We start from the raw sequence: 14170 nt of genomic DNA on the forward strand, positions 1-14170 counted from the left end.
CTTTACTTTGGTCAGGCAGTTATAACTATTTCTTTCTAAGTGCATGCTCATTGTTCAGTTCAAGTTCTGCAATTGACCTCAGTTTTACTTCTGGCTTAGGACTATATATCTAAAGCTGTGCTATTCGTCCTGTCAGTATTTCTCAGGTTGAAGATTTGGGTAAATAAAACCTCCAATTCTGTACTTTGTGTCTCTTGTGTCTCTCTTGACTTTTTATGCAAGCTCTCTTCATAGCCGGGGAGAATGTTCCTCGCTCTTTGATGGACACTGAGGCTGAAGCTTGTAGCAAATGTGAGAGTATGTGATGAGCATTGTGGGGTTTTGCTGTTCCCTGACAAGGCTTATTCCTTTGACAAGTCTCTGTCTCTGAGGTCTGCTTTAACCCTGTGATCCACTAAAGCAGCTGTTCCTCTGGCTGACAGTCCCTGTATATCTTAAAGAAAGAGGCTAGACAGACAAAAAAAGAAAGACAAAGAGGCAGGAGGAGAGTAATGTGATGTCCTTATCCAAAAGCTCAGCACCCCTCTTGGATGCATTTACGACAAATATTGATTTCTGCCCCTTTCCTTCTTCCTGTCTCCATCCTTGCCTCTTTTGTTTAATCATATCAGATTCAGAGGCCTGTTCAACATTGATACAACTGATTGCCTGAGACAAAGCTGCCAATTTCTATCTAAGGCATTTTCTTTTTTTTTGGATATAATGTTGGTCAAGTGGTCTTATGTTAATCTTCAGCCTATAAAGAAGTGCATTATTAAAGCCCTTACATCCATCTTTGGTTTGCAAATAGACCTAAGGTGATCCTGTTGAGATGGGGATTTGGAGAGGAGAGTTGTATTTATTATCCTTGATGATTCCCTGCAGTTTTTGTCTTCCTTTCTCTGCTCTCTCTATCCAGACAATGTAGGCCAAATGCTGAGATGTCACAGTGTATCTCCCTGGTTTTTTTCTTTGGATTCTGGATTGGCTCAAAGTGATTTAAGACTGTCTAATATTAGCTTACAGTTAAGTAATTAATGTGGAGGCAGGCTTTGCTCAAGACACTGAGTATTGAATGAGGGCTATGGCAGCTATTGTCAGGAGATTCAGAACTCTATTCTTAACAGTGCCAGCCAGCTTTGGTAGTGTGAGTAACTAAACACTTCTGGCCATTTGTTGTGGATTGATTTTTGTCATTACAAAAGTGTTTGTTTCTGTGTACCGGCTACATCTACATAAAAAGCAAAAAACCAAACAAACAAAAGAACACAGTTTTAGTAGGATCATTTTTTTTCAGTGGAATATAGTTCCAGTTAAAACTATAATGGTGAGATTGTTACTGGAAAGTCACATTGTTGTTGATAAAATCCTTCCACTTCCAGTGCTCTGAGCACCATAAATAACATTCAGTTAACCACCATAAAATTTGGGTGGAGGCAGTGATCTCAGAGACAAATATTTCTAAACCCTGGAAAAACAAACAATAACTACAGGGCTATATACCACTAGAGGTAAATGAGACAATCTAACCTTTAAAGCTCCAGGTAACCATAGCAACAAAACTTGCTTACATTACCAGGTCACTAACAGGTCAAATTAACCTAACTATGGGTTAAATTTGGTCTGTCCTCTTTGGTGTGTGGATGTTGGTTCATAATATACTGTGAGGAGTCCTGATATGGAAACTTTATGCAGTCCTTGCACCTCCAGCTTGTTCATTATATTTTTTATACATCATCAAACATTATCATATGCAGCTATTCATCATGAGCTGTTAACAGTCACTGTCAGAATTTAGTGTCAATGCAGTTCAGTACTGTGGCATTCCAACCTTGTCTGCTAAAGTTACTAAAAAGTTAAATTTACTGTCAACATTTATTGAGGGTCCAAGCCCAAGGGGGCTGGGGGCCACACATGCAAAGCAGTGTGGCTCTAGGTACCAACAGTGCTGGGAGTGCTCGGAGTACCAGCAGTGGTGGTAGCCACACTTCAGTAACAGTGGTACTGCAGCATACATCGCAAGAGTTATGTAAGTGACATTTTGAGGGGAGTTTTGAATTCTGCACAAATGTCAGATACCAAAAATGACCCATGTTCACCAGCAGGTAGTGCAATAATTAAGGTGAGTACATTTTGGCCAGTAACTCCCATATTGTACAGTGCACATTCAAAACCCTTACGTGCACATGTTCCCTGAATTTAGCTGAATCTTGTGATATAGGCCATGCCCATTTCTGCTAATAATTTCTTTGCAAAATTGGGCAAATATGTGAAACCTGCTTTTTTTAACTCCTCCTAGGTTATGAGTTTGATCTGCTCAAAACTTTGCACATAGAATCTATCGACTATCATGATCAAACTGTATTAAAAGAGTTTTGATAATCCAAAAAATGCACAAGTTATAAAGGAACAACCTCCTATAGATTGCAGTCGAAACAAGAAGTGTTGCCTATCTTGGCAACCATCACTACCATTAACACGAAACACAGATCAGTAATTTCCCTTGGTCCACTGAGGCTCTGGGCATGTGGTACCTAACAATCACTAGGTGGCACTTTTGTTGCAAAATCATGACATATGCTGAAAATGTCTGTGAAGATTCTCAGTCATCCAGGTCATGGTATTCTGTCAGTGCTATGCAAAGGCAACTGGACTTGCATGAAGTTCTTTGAAGACGTTTCACCTCTCATCCAAAAGGCTTCTTCAGTTCTAACCAGCTAGTGGAGAGTTCCAGGTATTTATCCTCTGGTGAGATCAGGAACACTTGTGAGTCGTTAGGATCACATGGGTCAAGGTGTGGATGGGTGCTGACACCTTAAGGGTCGTTAGGGTGACAAGTGAGTCGTTGACCCACCCTGCCATCATGTGAGTCGTTGAAGTCACATGAGTCCTGGTGTGGATGTGCGCTTATGTAGCGGTTGTTTAGTTTCTCCAATGTACAGGTCTGTGCATTCCGCGCTGCATTGGACTGCGTAAACTACATTGTTCTGCTCGTGCCTGGGTATTTTTTCCTTCGGGTGGACAAGTTTTTGCCTTGAAATGCACTTCAAGCCCAGTAACACTGAGGTTTTTATGTTTGTTATGTTATGTTTGTAGAAGATCCTCCTGAGTTTTTTCAGATAATCCAGCAACATAGGGAATGACACTGACAGAATGTCAAAACTGCAATAAACGAAACTAAACAGTTTCTCTGGAAACTAAACAACCAAGAAGTCTTTCAGATGAGACGTGATAACATACAAAATTTGGTGCATATTGACCACTGGCTGGCGCTTTTACACAAAGTTGAAAAATATGCAAAGTCATCTTAGTTCTGTTTAGGCAACTCAAAGTACCTGGTTATGGTTAGAAAAAGATAAAAGTCCTTGTTAATTTTTTTTAAATACTCAATCTGACTCTAAGTACAAAATGAAAAGTGCTGATTTTTCAATATTAAACCAAAACCACCATTTTCCCATAACTTACTCTACATGTTTTAGTAGCCTAAACTTAACAACACATGGGGCATGGGAAATATATCCCAGTCTGAAGGTCTCAGAGTGTCCTGAACATTTTATGTATAATGTCAGCGCATTCGTTGATTTGGGAAGAGAGTCCAGTAGATGAGTTATTTCTCAGTTTAACAATTTATTACAAACCAGAGAATCAAATGTACATGGACCTTTTCTATTCAGAAAACCACAGTATGCAAGCAGTTAGCTGCAGTCAACTTCCTAGAAAAAAGGTGTATGACTTAGTGCTACACAGGTTTTTCAAAGGGAATGTGCATCTATTTGATTGGTCAAGAACGTTGGGGAGGCGCCGTGGCTTAGGCTTGGTACTCCCTTGGCTGGCGGATAAGTTGGTGTCTCCTTTCTTCCACAGGCTTCCACCAGTCACGAGAGACAGTGCCCTAAACAGGAAGAAACCCTGCACTCCCTCACGTGTAGCTTGTTCTGAATGTTTTGTTTTTGTCTTATCCATCTGACATGACCCAGTATGGGTGTAGTGCAAAATATTGTTGTATATGATGTTCTTTCCATATCTATCTCTTTGCACGGAAGAAAGAGTTCTTACATGAGTAATCAGATATCGCTTTTATGTTTGTGGCATGGCTTCCATCAACTGTCTTCCTTAAGACATCGCCTACGGAATGGCCTGTTTTCATAAGCCAATGCCTTTCTATGTACATACACTAAACTCTGTGTGCAAACAGCATATATCTTTGGGTATGCTCTTTATATTCACATTATTAATAAAAACAGCTAGCTCTAACAATAACCATCCAGTTGGACCTCCTCTCTTCAACTTCTGTGCAGTGTAAGAATGTTCCACTTCCTGGATTGGGAGCGATTGTGTTTCCTCGAAAAACTCATTTGGTAAAGCAAATTAGTAGATTACAAACATATTTTGTATGAGACATGGTTGGATGTGTGTAAAGTGTAGTGTGCAGCCAAAGTGGTGGATGGGTGTATAATTGTATCTCATACTACCATGACCACAATCTTTCAATAACCTGTCTGGGTTTAGTTACCTAATCCTCAGCCATGCTTTAATTACATTAGGGAAGCATTCATTTTCCCCCAAAATGTATTTTGCTAAAGGAAAATAGTCACATACTGCTGTAATTTGAAGGAGATAATGTTGCTGGAACAGTTTTCAGGTTACTTGTCAACATCATTGAATTACAGTTCACAAGGTGATTGCAAGCAAGTTTGTCATGGGTGATGGTTCAGACCCAGAATGCAGTGTGGCATTTCCTAGTATAGCAGTGCTTAAACTGATGAATGTTTCAGATGCAAACTTTGACAAAATGAAAAGAAGACAGGACATTGTATTAGACCACTGCTTCCTGTCACTGTAATATTAATATCAGATGTCATGTGGAATATTTAAATGTCACTTATTCCATTTAAAGGCAGATAACAATCTCACATTACACTAACCAGCTGCTATCACAGCTTCCAGACCCGTCTTTTCGCCTACTTTACTTTCACACACACTGTATTTTCATCAAAAATTACAGGTCTTCATGTCACTTTTATTGGGCGAATATGGAGTAGCTTCTGCATAATTTCAACCACTGCAGCTCCTCCTAATAAGATTATTTATCCTCTGCTTTTGTCCACATTTCAGGCAGAGTGATATTTCAGTCATAAATTATGTACGCAGCTGAGCGCCTGAAAAATTTGCCCTCCAACAGAGGGACTGTGTATTCAGTGAGACGCATAACACCAGACTTGCTTGCCCTTGTATTCAGGTGAAGTTCACCTCATATCATAGATCACAAACTGTATGCAGTGTATATAAGCACTTAAACAGCTTTGCCTCCTCCCACAGGCCATACTGTGGGTGCGTAATTGTCAGTTAACCCTTATAAGTTATATAGAAGCAATTTGATTTTGTATTCATTTTGTGTCCTGAAGTGGAACATGCTGCCACTTGCTGGTAGTTTTTGGCTTGTGTTTAATGATTGTCTTGAGGAAATAAAGCTTAACTTTCCTCAAGTTGTTTATTATCTGCTGTGGATGTAGTTGGGACATTTCCTGAATTGAAGTGAATTGATGTGTCCTCAGATAAAGGTGTCATGTCTTGTCAACAGAAGTTCTCGCTGTTGTCATGCCCTTCTTATTCTCATAGAGTGCCTCTTTTTGGCTAATCACTGCCAGTCACTTCTAAAGACTATTCAGCCACAGGCAAAGAAATCTTATCTTCTCAGACAATGGCTCTATGATTTAGAAAACAGAGACTTGGCACAATGCCTGTCAAATCTTAATAGAGCTTATTGAAATTCTATTTTATTCAATTCTATAAGACTGTTTTCTTCCTCCTCACTTTCCCACCCCTGTTGTTTTTGTGATGCCAGGAATGATGTATGTTTTGGGCTGCAATTGTTGAAGTGAGTAGACATTTTTGAGCTTGAGGCAGACTCACGATGAGCGTGAGGCTTTGTTCTTATGAAAGGAACATGATGGGGAGCACTTATTCTTCTCCCATTCTCTTCGTGCTGCCTGTCAGCGTTGACTGGTGGCTTTCAACTGAGTTTGCCCAAGCCTAACTTTTTTCATTGGCAGGCAGCACACTTTTCTCTTGTCTGGAGCCTTTACTGCCTTTCGTCCATGCAGCCCATGCTGGCTTTAGCTTTGCAGGTGATCGTCTTCCTTTATCCATTTTTTTGAGAAAAATATAAAATGCACCAGCTTAGTATGAGGCCCATTTTCACGTGTGGTGTCTAAGTAGTTGTCTATATGTGCTACCAGGATGAATGTCAAAGACAATAAAGAGGAAATAAATTTTGATACATTTTAAAAAAAGTATTTTTTTAACCTTAACCAGCAATGTTATAAATACATACAGTAGATCAACATCAAAAGGTCTATAGATAGCCTGGGAATATTTCTAGCCAGCAAATCAGTTTCCTCAATGGTCAGTCAGGCTCTAATTTGCATAGGCCTGCTGATGTACACACACTTGCCTCAGATGTGCCAGTGAACGCCAACATCTTTGTTTAGATTAACAACACCCAGCTCAGCTGTAGTCTTCACTCTTGTTGGTTGACACGTATATGAATGTGAAATAGATGTTCAGCAATCATTGTGCATTCAGAGTGTTTGGACTCAATTTAGCAGTGAATATTTAGGGAAACAAATTTGCTTTCTCTCAACTTTTAGTGGGATGTGATGACGTGCGTGGTCAATTGCAATTATCATACACATCCATATTTTCCATTTTTTGGGGAGGACATTGTCTCTATCTGTGGCAATCATGCTTTTGTTTCTTATACTACTAAGCCACCAGGACACCCCAGTTTTTTGATTAATTTAACACATATATCTACCACCCCATCTAAATTAATCCGAATGCATTCTGATACATCTGTTTCCTTATAGATAAACCGGTGATGATGCTACATTACAAACCTCATTGACTGTCCTACTTAATTGCCCTAAGATATTGTCATAATTTGCTGAATTGCTCTTTCATTTCACTTCACACCATTCAGCCGAAACATTAAAACCAGTAACTGGTTTTTATATTTTGGCTAAATCATTTATATATGCAGTGGGGTCCACCACTTTCGCTAATTAGAAAGTGGTGTTAGACTTTTGGACCCCACTGTAGATATATAGAAAGTATATACGAAAAATTAAAGGAAAAAAAAAACAAAAATTATCATTTACTCTAATTCAACCCTTTCTCCTAGAAATTACATTCCTAAACAACTAAACTGCAAATAAGATTTTAGGGAACATAATTGCTGGCTTGATTATGTTCAGAGGTAACATTTTTTGAATGAACAAAACGCTACATTTATCAATGGCAGCGGAGTCACCAGACACATAAAGCAACTGTCATGCCAGAGACAGTTCGCATCTAGAGTCCTGTCTGTGGTTAGGGTTAGGGTTCTCAGTATCTCAGCACAACTCAAAGCCATTTATTAAAATCTTAAATATTTTATGAAGAGTAACTCATAAGCTCTGATTAGAAAAAAAGTGAGCTCGATCTACTGTGGCTTCGCTTATAAGTTAAAGAAAGAAAAGAAGATATTTTCAAAAAAAGGTGAAATTAAAGTTGTTGCAATTTGATGCTATTAAGGGAAAGTATGTACCATATTTGCCTTTTTCTCCCTCCAATATTATGCACATAGCACACACAAATCACAGATGTGTGGTCCATAACTATACCCCTTTGCTATTTATTTGGCTGAGGAATATGCGTAGATTAATGCCCATATGTCAGTAGCAGTCTGTCATTTTCCAGGGCATGGTGGGGGGATGGGGGCCATTTTAGACCAGCTGAAATCAGGCTGAAAGAGCCAGTTGTTGCAGCAGCAGTGATGGATTTCTGTGTTTTGGCTGTCCAGGATTTGGAGCTGCCAAGGGAAAGGGCATTTTGATTCATTTGATGGCCTGCTACCATCATCACAGCCTTATACTGTGAGTGTGTTTGACAGGCACAACAAGAGAGAGACAGACAGACAGCAAGAGAGAGAAAGAGAGAGAGTTTGTGGTTTGGTCATTCTCTTCAGTCTTATTTATTGTGGCAGTGCCCTCTAATGGGACAAGTGGACCCAAACCATGCCAGCAAAATGCACCCCACAGCATAACAGAGCTACTGGATCCCCTCAATGTAGGGGTCAAGCATTCAGGCATTCATACTGTTCTCTTGGTGTATGCCATACATGCACTTGCCCACTTCTCGAAAATATGGTGAAGGATGGCTCATCTGACCATATCACTTTTATCCACATCTTGGTAGACCAGTTCCTACGGTTTTGCACGGCTGAACTCTCAAATGTGCATTCATCTTTGTAATGAGGGGTTTATGCACTGCAACCCTACTATAATATCCCTCTCTATGTAATTGTCGAGGGACTGCTCTTGCTGACACAGTCTGATTACATCCTACATTGACATTCTCAGTCACCTGAGAATCAGTTGCTTTTCAGTTTTTCCTTATATATCACATTAATACACAAGCATCTTGGTCATCAAATGTGTGCTATTGACCAAAATTTACGACCCTATTTACGGATGTCTTTCCCATTGATCTAAATGCAGATGTCACTTTAGTCACTGTTCCTATTGAAACACTAGCCAGCTGAGTATTCTTTTTTGACGGAAGCTCCTGCCTTCCGTGCCCCAATGATGAACCCTTTTTCAAAGACACTTAAATCTTTTCCTCTTGCCATCTTGATACAAAATCAGAATCAATTGGACCTGCTCATCATTTTTATACAGGCCAAAGAGCATGATAGGATGTTAAATGCTTACTTGTACCATGCAATGCACCTGTGTGCAAGCATCTGCATTTGTTATGTTTATCCACTCATTTATTCAGGTTTTTCCTTTAATTTATCACCTGTCTGTTGATCCACTATCAGACTTGAAAAAAGATCGAGATTTGTCTGTGTTTATATAATTCTGTTCATTAATCCATTGAGTTCATGTCACAATTAAGCCAGTAAAGGAACTTTCAGATCCTTCAGTAACAGCAGCCTTTATTGACCAGCTCTGTGTTGATAGATTGACACTAAAGAACTCTCTTTCCTCTGACTCCAAATGTCTTGTATAATCTGAAGCATCAGCATTATGCCTGCAAACTCAAGAGGTAGGGGAATTCACGTGCGGCAACACGAGTGAAAACATGGATTAAACAAACTATCGATATTTAAAAAATAAATGTAGAGTTACTCAATAAAACAAAACAAAAAAGACAGACGCATTCCCGGAATTTCAAGATTTTGATTTGACTTTAAAGCCAGTTAGAGGGTAGAAGTGTCAGGAAACAACAGATAATAAATACAAGATGTAAATGGACTGCACTTATATAGCGCTTTTCTAGTCTTATTGACCACTCAAAGCGCTTTACACTACTGCCACATTCAGCCATTCAGACGTACATTCATACAGCGCTTTTCTATACAAAGAGGGTTTCCACACACACACACACACTCACACACCGATTATACATCGGAGGCAACCCCAAGGCATTGGGTTCAGTATCTTGCCCAAGGACACTTTGACACTTCCACCAACCTTCTGGTTAGTGGACGACTTAATTACCTCCTGAGCCACAGCCGATTGCTCAATTGCATCATTTAGGCTGATTATGTCACAAGCCTACACTGCCTGTTCAGTTGGGAGACTGTCCTCTCATAAAAAAATTAACCCATAGATCATTTGTGCAAAGAGGTTATTATGATCCATAGTTTTATTGTAAAGCAACATTTAGCAGTTCGGTGAGACAAATCATTGTTTTCAGTAAATGCTTTAATATGACATGTTTGCGTTTAAGTGATAAAGCCCTCTGGTGGCCATAGTAATTATGATGGGGAGCAATGGAGAACGTTAGTTAGACATAGTTATGTAGCGACAAATTTTGCATAGGCAAGAAGTTGGGGTTGATGACTCAATAAAAGATAAGACTTTAATAAGGGAGTCTGCTGTTCATTTCCCATTTCAAACCATCAGCGTTTTTTTCTATAACCTTGACCACATGTTTATTGTTGTAACTATGATGGCAAAGATCCTCTAACCTTAAAAAAGTAACTATTTTAACCCAAATCATGATCCTTCCCAAAATCAGGTTGGTTTTGTGCCTAGACCTGACCAAACATTTACCATAGTATTATCACATCATAAAAGGGGTAGTTATTTATTTGTTAACAGTGATGTTTAACATTTTCTCTGTTTGTCTGAAGAATTGGTTTCAATTTCAAGCAATTAAGGCCTGTTATATCATCACCCTAACTGATTCATTCACAATGGACTTTACTTCATTCATATAAATGCGAGGAGCTTGTTGCCAAAGCTTGAGATCAAGCACCTTGCAGTTACTCTAAAGCTGCTGTGATCACAGTGTCTGAGAATGGCTTATGAGAACTAATCTAACATTCAATCTGTGAGCCAACCTTCAGGTGGAGCATTTGGAAACGGCATGAATTGAACTGCTGCTTCTCAAGACTAAACCCATTATTATCGACATCTGTTACAGACCTCCTAAGCAACAGACTTTTATGAACTATGAACAGATGTCTTGTATTAAGAGTAATATAAGCATGGAGAACGAATTGGGTGATTTTAATACAAACTTGTTATTGCCTCCTAGTAAGAGTTGTTAAGTTAAATCAATTTCAAACTTCTGTATACTATTTGGTTTGCAACAACTAATTACTGAACCTACAAGAGTGTCTGAAAATAGCCAGTCCACATTGGCCTTAGAGATCTCCCAGTCATTAGTGATCATAAAGTAATTTTTTGCACTCGTACAATATCTAAATCACAGATAAATACTGGAAATCACCACTCTATTAGGTTCAGGAGTAAAAAACATTATGCAATTGAGGGGTTTGTACATAGGCTTTGTGAGGGGAATAGAGTGATATTTTGGTTTACAAGGATGTTTGTAAGGCTTGAACTCTTTTTAAAGAGCATTTTATAACTGCCTTTGATGTTGTTGCTCCAATGAAAGAAATTAAAGATTTAAAGAATTAAACAGAGAAGTGCCAATTGAATGACTACAGATATTTTACATCTTATTAGAATTCATCATTTACATTTTAGGAAGTTTAAGAAGTCAAAATTGCCTACTTATTATGATAAATATATTTATTTCAGAAATCAAGCCATGTTGCATGGGTTTTAGACATACTGCTGTAAAATGGTTCACTACTTACCTTACGGGAAGAACTCAAGTCTGTTATCTGGGAATGATGTCAGTGAGATTGAGAACACTCTTAATAATGAATTTGAAAGTGTAAGAGAGTGGTTCATAGATAGCAAGCTTTCAATACATTTGGGTAAAACCAAGTCAATCCTGTTTGGAACTAAGAAGAAGTTGTTAAGAACAACTGAGTTGAGAGTCTCTTGTAATGGAATTGAAATTGTATCTCAGACAAGTGTTTCAGATTTAGTAATAATATTGGAATAGTCACTCTCCTGTGAATATATTGCTGCCAAAATATCAATATCTATCTGTACCAGCAAACTCAAGTTCCTGTTTCACAAAACAAGGCTTTTTAACTTTTCTGTTAAGAAGCTTCTCGTGTTATCAGTGATACAGTGTCATTTAGATTATGCATATTCTGCTTGGTACAGTGGTTTGACAGTTAAACTGAGGAACTAACTGCAGGTCATGCAAAATAATATTTGGTATTTATTGAATGCATCACCACAAACTCATGTTGGCAGTGATGAATTCAGATGGGTACGGTTCACAGTAGAATAATAGAAATGTACCATATTTACAATATTATCAATGGGTCTGCTCTTCAATACTCAATAGTTATACTGGTCCATACTCAGCATAACTATAATACCAGAACAAGTGTGCGTTCATGTAAAGTGCATCGAGTGAATAATGCAGTCAGAAATACCTTTTTTTTATACTGGTACCATGTTGTGGAACAGCCTTCTGCTACACATCCAGCTTTTAAATATAAGAGGGGCTTACAGAAATCTGGTTAGGTCTCTTTTATGGGTAATAAATTTATATTGAAATCGGCAATGAAATTTTTATTTAAGCTTGTTTTTTGATTTGAGAGTTTATTATTATTTTTTATTCTTAATTTCTGGTGATGTGTTTTTGGATTTTAGGATTGTGTTGTTATTTGTTTATGTTAAATGTCTTGTGCTTATTTATGTTTCTTTGTCTTTTAACATATTGGGACCATGATTGTTTTTTAATTTAACATGATATCCCTTTGAGTTTGGTTTGTGTCTGATAATCCAAAAATAAAATCAATCAACTGAGCAATTAGCTGGCTCACCTGGTATTTATTAACCATTGTTTACCGACACCTCTATCTATTCCTTTGTTTTATTTACACAAATTTGAGCTGACAGAATAAAATTAATAAAAATTGACAAACTTATTTAGTTTAAAATATCTAAAAAAAATTAAATGTGCGGAAACATGTTATAATCCTCAAGAATATCAAATTGGTGATGTTGGGAATACAAGACACAATGATCATTACATTGGCAATTTCAGTGTGCAGGTTTTCATAATTTTATTGCAAAAGGCTGATGTATCACCTCTTACCCTGCCTCTAATCCCAGCCATTTTGTGTCACATTTGATGGAAATATATAATTGTTACATCAGATAAATTTCACTAGCTGCCATTTTAATATTCCAAACACTCATAAAACAAGAAGAAAAATTATAGCTGCAAGCACCGATTCCGGGGTTCAAGCCCTTTTGCATTCAAGAGATGGAAGCAGCTCAATGGCCAAAAATTAAAGCTACGAGAAGGAACGAATGGGTCTCAGGCTTCACAAAGTGAACAAAGTCACTTTCATTAGTTTGATTCTTTTTAAAGAAGGAGTGGGACCAATCACACACTTGTTTCATAGTCACAAACCCTGCGGCATTTCAATAATGCGCACTCGAAATTCTACCATATGCACCCCCCATGACATAACATAATTCTGTGATGTCACTGATGATGTAACAGTTGTGCTATCATAAAACCATATATCAGTTGGATGTTTAGGTAGGGTTTATATAGACTATTTTTTTGTATTTTCAAGTGTCTCAAGAACTGCTCATCCAAACAACTTCGCAGTTGAAACTGCACTTCCTTGGGTCCTCAGCAATACACGGGTCAAGTCGATTTTTGAACATCTCCATTTACAGTTAGATGCAAAGCACTGGCAGTGATATATTTAAAAAAAAGAAGGAAAACAGTGTTAAATCCTTGGAAAAACGTACATAATTTCTTGTATTCCTTCTTTTTAAAATTTTTTATTGGGTTTTTAACAGGAAGATTCTACAAAAAAAAAAAAAAAAAAAAAAAAAAGTAATACAAGACATGGCCCCATTGTCCCTTTATCGACCCCTAGAGTTAATATTCCTCCATTAATAAAAAGAGCCAGTTATGAGCACAAACCATAACGGCAATACTCACATACACCAATGTGTCATTTTGTAAGGATACAAGGATACAAGGATGGATGATATAATGATACATGCTTTTATGATATTCAAATAAAGTTGCACTAGCCAGATTGCTTTATATAAAGTGAAACACAATATTATATGTTATTCATGCAAAGTATGCCACATCATATATCACTAGATATAATAAAGTCTATCTATACATTATATACTGTATATATACACCCACATGAAAACTAGTGCATTGTCATCATTAGTACAAAGTATTTATTTTAAAACATTAGCATTGGGATGCAGTGGTGTCCATCAACACATTCTCACCTGGCACAATTTTATTCTGTCTGTGGGCATTATTAGGTCTGTTATCTGGTCATTTTCCAGCGTGAATGGCCCACAGAATCAAATTATATTAGAATTAGTGTGTATTGTGAAACTAGTGTGATACAGATAGGATGGAGAGAAGGAGGAGGGTCAGGTTTAGGTTTTTCAGGCTCAGGTAAAGTAATTGTTGTAGTGTAAAAATGTGTGGGGTTGGAAAGTGTGGGTGGTGGGGGTACAGGCACAGATGTTTGCCCTCAAAGAAAGGATTGCATTTGCAATGTAAAACCAATCTGCAATGCCTTGTTCTTATTACATGCACCACGACCCCAGGAGTGAATTAGCCGAAAGCAGTCAAATAACTGTTGTGACAGATAATAATGGGATATGAGCAGGTGGTTCTCTCACTATATGGAAATGCTTGGGCTCTTCAATCTCATGCCTCAAAACCCCCGACTGGAGCAGCCAGCCGGAGACAGAGGGGAGAGCCT

This window comes from Xiphias gladius, chromosome 21 (genome assembly GCF_016859285.1).
Source record: "Xiphias gladius isolate SHS-SW01 ecotype Sanya breed wild chromosome 21, ASM1685928v1, whole genome shotgun sequence".
NCBI classification, from domain to species: domain Eukaryota; kingdom Metazoa; phylum Chordata; class Actinopteri; order Istiophoriformes; family Xiphiidae; genus Xiphias; species Xiphias gladius.